Consider the following 8,489-nt stretch of genomic DNA (forward strand, 5'->3'; position numbering starts at 1 on the left):
AGAAATACAGTAGAAGAAGAATGGGTATCTTTGAGGGATGAAGTAGTGAAGGCAGCAGAGGATCAAGTAGGTAAAAAGACGAGGGCTAGTAGAAATCCTTGGGTAACAGAACAAATATTGAATTTAATTGATGAAAGGAGAAAATATAAAAATGCAGTAAATGAAGCAGGCAAAAAGGAATACAAACGTCTCAAAAATGATATCGACAGGAAGTGCAAAACGGCTAAGCAGGGATGGCTGGAGGAAAAATGTAAGGATGTAGAGGGTTATCTCACTAGGGGTAAGATAGATACTGCCTACAGGAAAATTAAAGAGACCTTTGGAGGTAAGAGAACCACTTGTATGAACATCAAGAGCTCAGATGGAGACCCAGTTCTCAGCAAAGAAGGGAAAGCAGAAAGGCGGAAGGAGTATATAGAGGGTCTATACAAGGGCGATGTACTTGAGGACAATAGAATGGAAATGGAAGAGGATGTAGATGAAGATGAAATGGGAGATACGATATTACGTGAAGAGTTTGACAGAGCACTGAATGACCTAAGTCGAAACAAGGCCCCCGGAGTAGACAACATTCCATTGAAACCACTGACGGCCTTGGGAGAGCCAGTCCTGACAAAATTCTACCATCTTGTGAGCAAGATGTATGAGACAGGCGAAATACCCTCAGACTTCAAGAAGAATATAATAATTCCAATCCCAAAGAAACCAGGTGTTGACAGATGTGAAAATTACCGAACTATCAGTTTAATAAGTCACAGCTGCAAAATACTAACGCGAATTCTATACAGACGAATGGAAAAACTAGTAGAAGCTGACCTCGGAGAAGATCAGTTTGGATTCCGTAGAAATGTTGGAACACGTGAGGCAATACTGGCCCTACGACTTATCTTAGAAGCTAGATTAAGGAAGGGCAAACCTACCTTTCTAGCATTTGTAGACATACAGAAAGCTTATGACAATATTGACTGGAATATTCTCTTTCAAATTCTGAAGGTGGCAGGGGTAAAATACAGGGAGCGAAAGGCTATTTACAATTTGTACAGAAACCTGATGGCAGTTATAAGAGTCGAGGGGCATGAAAGGGAAGCAGTGGTTGGGAAGGGAGTGAGACAGGGTTGTAGTCTCTCCCCGATGTTATTCAATCTGTATATTGAGCAAGCAGTAAAGGAAACAAAAGAAAAATTCGTAGTAGGTATTTAAATTCATGGAGAAGAAATATAAACTTTGAGGTTCGCCGATGACATCGTAATTCTGTCAGAGACAGCAACGGACTTGGAATAGTAGTTGAACGGAATGGATAGTGTCTCGAAAGGAGGATATAAGATGAACATCAACAAAAGCAAAACGAGGATAATGGAATGTAGTCGAATTAACTCGGGTGATGCTGAGGGAATTAGATTAGGAAATGAGACACTTAAAGTAGTAAAGGAGTTTTGCTATTTGGGGAGCAAAATAACTGATGATGGTCGAAGTAGAGAGGATATAAAATGTAGACTGGCAATGGCAAGGAAAGCGTTTCTGAAGAACAGAAATTTGTTAACATCGAGTGTAGATTTAAGTGTCAGGAAGTCGTTTCTGAAAGTATTTGTATGGAGTGTAGCCATGTATGGAAGTGAAACATGGACGATAAATAGTTTGGACAAGAAGAGAATAGATGCTTTCGAAATGTGGTGCTACAGAAGAATGCTGAAGATTAGATAGGTATATCACGTAACTAATGAGGAAGTATTGAGTGGGATTTGGGAGAAGAGAAGTTTGTGGCACAACTTGACCAGAATAAAGGGTCGGTTAGTAGGACATGTTCTGAGGCATCAAGGGATCACCAATTTAGTATTGGAGGGCAGCGTGGAGGGTAAAAATCGTAGAGGGAGACCAAGAGATGACTACACTAAGCAGATTCAGGACGATGTAGGTTGCAGTAGGTACTGGGAGATGAAGAAGCTTGCACAGGATAGAGTGGCATGGAGAGCTGCGCCGGCCGCAGTGGCCGTGCGGTTAAAGGCGCTGCAGTCTGGAACCGCAAGACCGCTACGGTCGCAGGTTCGAATCCTGCCTCGGGCATGGATGTTTGTGATGTCCTTAGGTTAGTTAGGTTTAACTAGTTCTAAGTTCTAGGGGACTAATGACCTCAGCAGTTGAGTCCCATAGTGCTCAGAGCCATGGAGAGCTGCATCAAACCAGTCTCAGGACTGAAGACCACAAGAACAACAACAACAAGTTCTAGGGGACTGGTGACCTCAGATGTTAAGGCCCATAGTGCTCAGAGCCATTTGAACCAAATAACTGATGAATCTCTGTGATAGAGCATTAACTTTTTCCATAGAAAATATGGAAAATCGAGAGCCGAAAATAAATTCTGATTCTGACCGCATTCCAGTGCTTGCCAGGCCCATTAGTGCCCCCACGGTGTGAGGAAGCTGTATAGAGTGTATGTTCCCTAGCCGCGTGAGACGGCCACGCGCGTGTTGCCTGACACTCAGTGAGTGAGTGCCGCGTGATACGGAGTGAAACCGCGTGATACTGAATGAGTAAAGTAGTGGTCGAGTGTTTTCGCGTGCACAGGCGAAGCGAGTGATGGTCGGCGAGCGCTACTCACCTTATTTTGTCAAGCAAATGCAGTACTCTAGAGGACACAGCGTTTTTGATGAGCTCTTTGAAAAGATCTTAGCGAATTAAGAGTGTCCGTCTCCTTGTAAGAGAACATTTCCAGAATGAGATTTTCACTCTGCAGCGGAGTGTGCGCTGATATGAAACTTCCTGGCAGATTAAAACTGTTTGCTCGACCGAGACTCGAACTCGGGACCTTTGCCTTTCGCGGGCAAGTGCTCTACCAACTGAGCTACCGAAGCACGACTCACCCCCGGTACTCACAGCTTTACTTCTGCCAGTACCTCGTCTCCTACCTTCCAAACTTTACAGAAGCTCTCCTGAAAATCTCATTCTGGAAACATCCCCCAGGCTGTGGCTAAGCCATGTCTCCGCAATATCCTTTCTTTCAGGAGTGCTAGTTCTGCAAGGTTCGCAGGAGAGCTTCTGTAAAGTTTGGAAGGTAGGAGGCAAGGTACTGGCAGAAGTAAAGCTGTGAGTACCGGGCGTGAGTCGTGCTTCGGTAGCTCAGTTGGTAGAGCACTTGCCCGCGAAAGGCAAAGGTCGCGAGTTCGAGTCTCGGTCGGGCACACAGTTTTAATCTGCCAGGAAGTTTCAACGATTTATATAGAATAGGAACGTTGTGAGTAGGTACAAGACAGATACTGAGTGTGCCTAACGGTACTGGAAGCTGACATGTCTGTATAGCCCTGGACAGCATATCCAGAACTCGTGGAAATCATCAACACCTTTCGTCTTTGACAGTGGTCGAATCTTTAGCATGAGGGACATGAGATCGTTGCACCGACAAATCACGTGACCGTTGTCTGCAGGTCTATTGAACTAGTGGTCACGAGAGCACTCAGGACAACTTTGCAGTACGAGGCATAGGCACGGGCCTCTTAGAAAGACGACACCACGACAAGCTCGTACGATCGTTTGAGCAGCTCTGACGAACAGGATGAATCCAGAAAGAGATTACAAGCGGAGTACAGGGTGACTCAAAAGTCCTTTAACATTTGGAAATGCATTAATTCACCGTATAGTGAGTGCAGTTAGAGAGGTACATTTGAGACGCATGCCTGAAATGACAGTGGGTTTATAGGAACCAAAAACGAGTGCAAACAATGGTCAACAAATAGCCCTGGAAAGCGACACGTCAGCGAGGTAGCATGAGAATCGTGCTGCCGAAAATGCTACAACTGTCGTGGAAAACCCATTGCAAGAAGACAATGTCTACTTACTACATCAGTCATGGTGTGACCCTTTTTCTGCAAGTTAATGTTGGGTGCTACTTTTCAAATAGTCAGTGCGGTGGATGGGAGGTACGCCGCTATGTTACAGAATCGCATCATTCCCACTCAGACTCACTGTTAGAAGGTACGCCTTTAATGCTGGATGAAATATCTCTTGCGCTCGTCGTTTGGCGAGGATCGTATGCTGAGCCACCATGTCAGTCGCGCTTGGCTAGCTAGGTACCATTGGTTGTGGGTTATCTCAAGCGGCAAGTCTACCGCGATAGTTCCACTTCAATAGGCATGCTGCCACAGGCCTTGCCATGTTGGTAATTATCATTATTAGGGATGCTAAAAACAATATCCGACGGCAGTTTTTCACCATATCTACTGAAATGATGTACAGTGCTGTTGAAAAAATTGTCACTCGACTGCAGATATTGTTTCTGAATGACGGCCGACACGTTGAGCATTTGTTAGAAAGAACATCGTCTTTGCTATAAATCAGATGTTACACTAATTACTGCTTTTCTATCACACGTTAGTCACTTTTCGAATCTTTTCCTTGTTTCAATAAAACTCACGTAATTTCAATAAGGTGTGTCAGCTTTTCCTCCCTGCCTACATTATTCTGTGAAGTGCTGAATCTTCAAATGTTAAACGACTTTTGGGTCATTCAGTATAACCACGAACCATTGGGAACAGATTACTGGAAACTGTATTAAGATCTCGAGGTTGCATGAGTCATTTACGACAAACAACAGGGACTAGCATGATGCAGAGCTACAGCCAATTGGGACACTGAGTGACAAGGTATGCGGGTCAGCAATTGGTCTTCCTACACCTTGCAGTGGCCAGATCGAGGCCAACACGTCGTAGGACTTGATCTGGAGAAAGGTCACGGAAAGTAGCGACTTTCTAGGCCCTTACCTCACTAAATTGTCGATTTATTGTGTACGAAGATACTAGCCATGATGTTGGACATGACAACTGAATATTGTAATTGAGCTTAATGCTGGGCAGCATGTGTCAGGAAAGGTTTGTCATACCCATCATGACTAGGGCACCAAATGGCATATTCGAACAGGATTATACAAGACCCTCCATACACACTTCACACCACAAACCCTTCAATTTGAGGAATGTACGGACCATCGACTGGTCTTCCTGGTCCGTGATTTCTTACTCACTATATATGGGACGCGATGAGAAGACGATTACTTCCGCAATGGCCTCCAGCCAGCAATCTTCATAATGTGATAGTAATATATAGCAAAAATTCGCAACCATGTTTTCTTCCATACCACAACAAATACTGGAGTGTACGAGTACCCATAAGGGTCACACTTCATACTGGCCAGATGTGATAGACATGGCCCTCATCTAGGGCATCACATCAACACTCAACATCGCCGTTGAAAACGATCTGCCCTCAAACCACCAACCTGTAATACTATACATTGAAGAAACACTGCAGCACGTGGAACAACGCAGGATGTTGGACTACGGGCGTGCGAACTGGACATCGTTCCAGGAAACGCTCGATAGCCACATCCCGCCCATACACGAAATTAACGAAACAGCCCAAATCGACAAGGCAGTAGAAACCCTCACTAACGCCGTCCAGGTCGCAATGGCGGGCACCATACCTGATCGCACCTCACAACAACACATTGTGGCCCTGATCCAGGAAATCCTGGACCTAATCCCAATGAGGAATCGCCTCAGGTGACAATGGCAGCTTACCAGGCGCCAGTACTTCGAATGGCACATTAACAGGCTACAGAGCATCATACACGCAAAATACAAACACATAGAACACAACAGTGGAACCAAAAACTTGAAGGTCTGAACACCGCGCGTCCTGGCGTATCTAGCTCGACACTTCACCAGGGAGAAAATGCACAACCTAACGCTCCAAGGGCCTGACGGACCTGCACACTCAGCGGAGGAGAAAGCAGAACTAACGGCCCGCACACTCGCAGCGTCATTCACGCCGAACCTGGTACCATCAGATCCAGTGTTCACACTTGCTACTGACCAGGATTTTACACGTATTTCAGCCCAACTATCGCGCGACGACATTCGACATGCTAGTACAGCCGAAGTCTCCTGGGCTACAATACATTCCATTGCTAGGGAAGCCCCTGGTCATGATGGTATTCAAAACCGTGTCCTCCAGGAGTTCACGGATAAATCCACAGAATACCTAACACACATAACGAATGCCATACTAAAGCACCAACACTTCCCCACCTTTTGGAAGACGGCCAAGGTCTTGATGTTCAGGAAGCCAGGGAAGGACCACAGCCTCCCACAAAATTACCGACCCATAAGTCTTCTGAGGTCGCTCAGTAAGATTGTTGAGAAGGTGATTCTCAAACGCATCACTAGGCGCTGCATAACAAATGACATCCTGAACCGGAGCAATTCGGCTTCAGGAATCACCACTCCACAACACAACAACTCTTACAGGTCGTTGAACATACAACACATAGTGTTTCTGGACATCGAAAAGGCTTTCGACCGTCTATGGCACAATGGCCTCATTCGCAAACACAGCGACGCGGTGTTCCCCGATGGGCTGGTGCGTCTCATACACTCATACCTCGCAGACAGGAGTTTCAACACTGACGTGCAGGGAAAACAATCAACACGACACGGTATACACGCGGAGTACCCCAGGGAAGCATCCTAGGGCCCCTACTGCTTAACTTCTACATAAACGATCTCCCAACCACAGACAACACAACGATGGCAATCTACGCGGATGGCACAGCCATCCTCGTGCAAGATTGGAAACCATCAAACATTACATCACGATTACAGACCGCACTCAGAGTGGCTGAACCTTGGTTAGAGAAATGGCGTGTTAGAGTAAACGTCGGCAAGTGCGAAGCCGTTCTGTTCACTAGAAGACCGAAGAAACTGTGCAAACACCGATACTGCAGACCAATAACTCTACATGCACGCGCAATACGAGTCGACCAGTGTGGCCGAGCTGTTCTAGGCGCTTCAGTCTGGAACCGCGCCACCACTACAGGCGCAGGTTCGAATCCTGCCTCGGGCATGGATGTGTGTGATGCCCTTAGGTTAGTTAAGTTTAAGTAGTTCTCAGTTCTAGGGGACTGATGACCTCAGATGTTAAGTCTGGAACCGCGCCACCACTACAGTCGCAGGTTCGAGTCCTGCCTCGGGCATGGATGTGTGTGATGTCCTTAGGTTAGTTAGGTTTAAGTAGCTCTAAGTTCTAGGGGAATGATGACCTCAGATGTTAAGTCCCATAGTGCTCTGAGGCATTTGAACCATTTTTGAACGCCCAATACGCTTCCGCGAGAAAGTCAAATCAAATACCTTGGTGTCTGGCTGGACCGGAAGTTACTGTGGGGGACCACATACAACACATGACCAACAGAGCAAGCGCGAGGCTCAAACAGCTGTACCCTATGCTCAACAGGCGTGGCGCACTGAACAGACGGGTGTCGAGGTCCATGTACATGACACTTATTCGACCCCTGATGACGTACGCAGCCCCTGTCTGCGGATACGCTGCGCCCACACGCTTGCGCCGTCTGCAGATCATACAAAACAAAGTACTCAAAATCATAAGCAATACTCCACGATACAGACGCATCGCGGATCTTCACCGGGAATACCGACTTGAGACTCTCACGGAGGTAATATACAAACTCACCACAACACTACACAAAAACTCCAGACATCCGCAGAACCCGTTCATTCTGAATCTGGGGAACTACGACCACAACCATAGATGGAAGCATAACAGACCAAAAGACATACTTGCAAGGACCTAACATGTATGGCCAAGTACACGCAAACACAACGGCACAGGTGAGGCCCTGTTAATCAGCCACCATTACTGAATATCCAGATGGAACACACTTGCCGAATAACTGGCACCACGCAAGGAAGCCGTACCGTAAACTGCATGCAGACAAGCTATACACCCCCCCTCCCCCCCCCCCCCCCCCCCACACACACACAGTGAGATGATCTATGGAGGATCTCCCACTAATATATAACGATCCTGATTGTTCCAGGAATGCAGCGGCTGCAGCAAACCGGAATACATCGCCATCGCCTGCCACGGTAATGACGCATGATACCCACACTAACAAACCCAACCTTGCATGCCGGCCGAAGTGGCCGTGCGGTTAAAGGCGCTGCAGTCTGGAACCGCAAGACCGCTACGGTCGCAGGTTCGAATCCTGCCTCGGGCATGGATGTTTGTGATGTCCTTAGGTTAGTTAGGTTTAACTAGTTCTAAGTTCTAGGGGACTAATGACCACAGCAGTTGAGTCCCATAGTGCTCAGAGCCATTTTAGCCAACCTTGCATGAACTATCGCAGCTATAAGCCACTACTGCTCTTACTACCCATTCCACTGTCGCAGAGGTTTTTTTTTCCCCTCTGCACGAGCTTTGGCACTTTTTTCCCTCTGCTCTTCCAATTGCTACCCTCATTCGCGTTTCGTCCACTATCTATCACCTGATGGACCGTGTTAATGCGTAGTCTTACCCAGACGCACGGATAACATCACAGCCCAGCATTCTGTGATCCACCTATTAGATAACTAACATGTTGACGGAGGTGACAGTAGAACTTTTGGTTTGGTCACCACGTTGGTGCGGGCGTGGAGGGCCTCGTC

General features: G+C 46.8%; 1 non-coding gene across 1 annotated transcript; it reads right to left on the reverse strand.

The window, feature by feature from the left end:
* Positions 1–2,775: 2,775 nt before the first annotated feature.
* Positions 2,776–2,850, reverse strand: Trnas-cga (transfer RNA serine (anticodon CGA)). The gene has a single exon. It is a non-coding gene; the product is annotated as a tRNA-Ser (tRNA).
* Positions 2,851–8,489: the final 5,639 nt, after the last annotated feature.

Source organism: Schistocerca serialis, chromosome 2, assembly GCF_023864345.2.
Source record: "Schistocerca serialis cubense isolate TAMUIC-IGC-003099 chromosome 2, iqSchSeri2.2, whole genome shotgun sequence".
NCBI lineage: Eukaryota > Metazoa > Arthropoda > Insecta > Orthoptera > Acrididae > Schistocerca > Schistocerca serialis.